At 28.6% G+C, this 4,365-nt stretch overlaps 1 long non-coding RNA gene across 1 annotated transcript; it reads left to right on the top strand.

The window, feature by feature from the left end:
* The first annotated feature begins 1,064 nt into the window (after positions 1-1,064).
* LOC145169303 (uncharacterized) lies at positions 1,065-3,398 on the top strand. Its single transcript, XR_013742419.1, has 5 exons — positions 1,065-1,132; positions 1,371-1,499; positions 1,747-1,863; positions 1,936-1,993; positions 3,330-3,398. It is a non-coding gene; the product is annotated as an uncharacterized LOC145169303 (long non-coding RNA).
* The last annotated feature ends 967 nt before the right edge of the window (positions 3,399-4,365 follow it).

Here is a 4,365-nt window from a genome sequence, read left to right as displayed (position 1 = left end):
TTTGCTCCTGACCTTGGCCGTTACTTTTAGGGCTTATAATTAGATCCAAATTTATATGTTCCATCGTCTTTCTGCCCATATTCGCAGGCCCTGTTTTAACATATGGGTTTGATTTATTAATTTGCACCTTGTTTGTCCCACACTCACTTTTCTCAGCAAACCCTAAACTCAACAACCATCCCACCACCATTCTCTATTATTGTCAATTGACCATAGCCATACACGTCTTTCACTACCGCTCACTCTATGCACACCTCCATCACCATCTTCTATTCTTTCTTACCTCTCTCTTTTTGCGATTTTGAAGGGTTTTTTGTTCTATTTTGTAGTCTTAACGTTAGAATGACAATGTATGGTGAAATCGGCTTTAGAAAAGTAAAATCGGCCTATTTTAACCTAAACTTCAGGTACATTCTTTTACTCATCCATTTTTTTTGTTAAAGGGTATCGTTTTTGAAATTTTATTATTGTTATTGATTGTGAAGCTTTTGTCCATCAAGAAGTTCTCCCCTCTATAAATTGGCTTCTAAAAAGTGACGACAGCTCTGTGTTTTTGTGATTACATCTTATTTTTATTCAATGATTTGCATATATTTTAGGATTTATGCAGAAAAGATTTGTGGGTTTTTTGTTATCTCACAGTAAAAGGATCAAATGCTCACAAAATTATATACAATTCATTTTGTTGGTTTTTAAGGGTTTATTGTCAGTTTTTTATTGTTCATTTTGGTTTTTTTCTTCTTCTCCTCTACTGTTGCGGGATAGGATATGCATCCTAGAGAAATCGCAAAACTATTGCAAGGTAAACCATAATAACCTACTAAATTCTTAACCATTATCTTAGTTAGGATATATCGTTCTATTTTCAAAATCTTGATACTATTAATTTGTTTTAAAGGTGTGATAATTACTGGTGGTATCAAATGTCTTAAGGTCGAGGGGAATCCAGATTTTTGGATCATACTTTTAGTAGAAGTTGAGTCTATTACCTAAAACCGGTTTAACAAAAACATCGATTATTCAGCTTAGATCCAAATGTAAGAACTATGACCATATTCATGTAGATGTGGATACACAAGTCTCTATGGTTCACTATTGACACATCCATGGGGACAACAGTAATCGATTCAAGGTCAATTCTGTGACTTTTTTGTTTTTTTGCTTTTGAAGTTTCGGGTAATGGGGCTCTATAATCCTACTATCTAAAAATCTTGATTTGATGCTCTAAGTTTATTGATTATAATGAATTTGCTTGATGTGTCACAAATTCTTATGCAGCTATACTTAATTCTCTTGCAAATCGGGTACATATGTTTCCTTTTTAACGCTCCATTCTTTTATATAATTGAATTTTGTGTGCCATGTTTCAGATTGAGATGGATGTGCACTGTTTTTGTCATGGGGTTAGGGATGGCTTCATGGTTGCAAGTTGTGATCGTAGAGCTTCATGTTGGTCACTTACTTGTAGGCCTCTATTCATATTTTGACTTGGATTTAAGGTAAAACATTTACAGCTGTGTCATTTAGTTTTTGTTAATTATTACTGAAGTAATGGTTTTTTATTTATATATCAATCGGCATTTTGGCCCTTCTTTGGATGATTTTGCCCTTTATGTTGATGTTATAGTCTTTTGATGGCCTTTGAATTTTCTCCCTTGCCTTCATATAGGATGTTCATTCTTATATTTGGTTTCTATTTATTACACTTAGGTGTAGACTGATAACTTCCAGTTTATACTTTTACAGCTTGTAGTGACCGTCACTTGTATATTCACACCTGTTCACAAGCCATTTTGTTGTGGGGTGTAGGAATGTCATCTAGATTCAGGAACTTTTCTTACTTTAACCATTTACCAAATGCAGGTTAATTACATTGTCTTTTAACTCAAATTTAAGATGTTTGTATATTAATTTCATTTTTTTATGATTTTTTAGCCAGCACATGATTAGAGGTCAGGATACAAATGAAGAACTTAAATGCTTGAACAAAAAGGTTTGAAATCTACCTTATGTATTTAAATATTTTTTTCACTTTCATTTCATGTAATATTTTCTATGAAAATACACAAATTTATTAAAAAGAACATTAAAAATTATTCAGAAAATGTCATTGTAATAATAGAAATTTGGATTTCTGCATATTTGCCAACAAATAATAATAATAATAATAATAATAATAATAATAATAATAAACAAAAATATGCAGAAACTAACATCGTACTTTCAGAAACTTGGATTTTCTACTTATTTTTCAGAAAAATCAGAAATTTACAAAAAAAAAAACGAACATAGTTTCTACATATTTTTTGGAAAATTAGATTTTCTGCATATTTTTGAAAAAAATTAAAACTAACAAAAAAAACTTTTAGAAAACATGCCGAAAATAGCATGGTACTTTCAGAAAATCAGATTTTTAGCAATTTTCCAGATATTGAAAATTACCAAAACAAGTTTAGAAAATAACATTGGACTCTAAAAAATCGGATTTCCTGCATATTTTCCCTACAAAAGTAAAATTGCCAAGAAAATAGCATTGTATTTTAACAAAAAACTGATTTTAAATATGTTTTCTAAGTATTTTCCACGAAAAAAAAAGCAGAACAATAAACTCTAGAAAATAAGTAGAAAATATCATTGTTGATAGGATATATGCCGGTGACTTTTGTTTTGAGCATTGGGATGAATAAGAACAAACAAAGGTTATTTCTAGAATAACTATCTTTTAAAAGAAGCGTGTAAAAGATTTGGATTTCACCATTCTTTAATGAGGGTGAGTGGAATTGAATTTTGTTATTTTATTACCAAAAGAACAAAATAACATCATTACATATATTGAAATATATAGAAGGGGAAAATTACCAAAAATTGCCATTATATATGTTTGTTAAATTAGAAGTAGTTTGCTATTACGATATAAAAGTAATATGTTTTGATGAAGTATGTTGCTAAATTTCAATTTTGAATTCCAGTAAAACTAACACAACAATTTGGTGCAGTCTTATGCAACTCTTGGATTTATTATAAGAGGTTAAGCTTGCTATTAGTGATAAATAATTGTTATACTTTGAACATATTATTATTAGGGAAAAATGATTTCCAACCAAATGAATCAGATAAAAGATTTGCACCACTCCGGATGAGGACAACACCACCACCATTTTGACTCTACGCACGCGCACACACACACACACACACACACACACACATATATATATATATATATATATATATATATATATATATATATATATATATATATATATAATGAGTATTCTGGCATTCTAATTTTATTTCACAACATTGTATTTCTATTTATTTTTTCTTATTAGGTATTGTACTTTGTAAAGACATTGGAAAATAGATGTTGGATGTTGAATTAAGAAACAATGTGGTATGGGATATGTAATTGTAAATTATTTGCTGGAGAACGAAAAATCCTAAATAATTTTACTTCTAATTAACAATCTTTGCAAGTTTTTCATATTTGAAGTCAAATGTTTCTCCTTCTATAGTAGTTGATTGGTCCTCAAATTTTGTTAGAGGAACCTTATTAAATCCTCAAAAAACCACATAAATCGTCAGGTGAACATGACAACTATTATTTCTTTCCATTTTTTAATTTATAAATTTTCTTTTGTCAATTAAATTTTACTGTTTATATCACAAAAAGATTGTGTCATTCGGTCGTTCCACATGTTTTTTTAACATTTTATCTCTCATCCTTGTATATTAGTTTTCTTAATAAGAATTGGTATGTTAGATTTATGATTGTACATTATAATATGATGTTCTAATTTTATTTTTAAAGTTGAAACATAGAAGATAAATTAGTAAACGTTAAGACATGGTTGTTGAATATATTTATTTTTGTTTTACTTTTATTAATCATTTCTTTTTATAGTTAACATTTTAAGAAAAAATAATTAGAACCCAAGTACATGTTGATTAACAAAAACAATATGAGTTAATAATAGCAGCAAAAAGAAACCGCACATAAATTGTTAGTAAAAGGAAATACTGTTCCTAAAATATTAGATTTTTATAGTATACATTTATATTTAATATCCGCTTATTAATAGTTATTTAGATGTAGTAACTATTTGCGCAAAAGAACTTAATCGTCTTTAAAAACTAATTTTTGAAATAACTATTCGCACCCGTCGTTTGGCGCGGGTAAACGGCTAGTATATATATATATATATATATATATATATATATATATATATATATATATATATATATATATATATATATATATTCCCAAACATGAAAGACTCCATGCATCAAACACTTACACAAGGGTTGACAAACCACCATCCCAAAAAGGATGAAATTAATCATCATTATGACAAACAACAACTAATA

Source organism: Lactuca virosa, chromosome 4 (genome assembly GCF_052849685.1).
Source record: "Lactuca virosa cultivar CGN04683 chromosome 4, Lactuca_virosa_CGN04683_v6, whole genome shotgun sequence".
Taxonomy (NCBI): Eukaryota; Viridiplantae; Streptophyta; class Magnoliopsida; order Asterales; family Asteraceae; genus Lactuca; species Lactuca virosa.
This window is presented reverse-complemented; position numbering and strand designations above follow the sequence as displayed.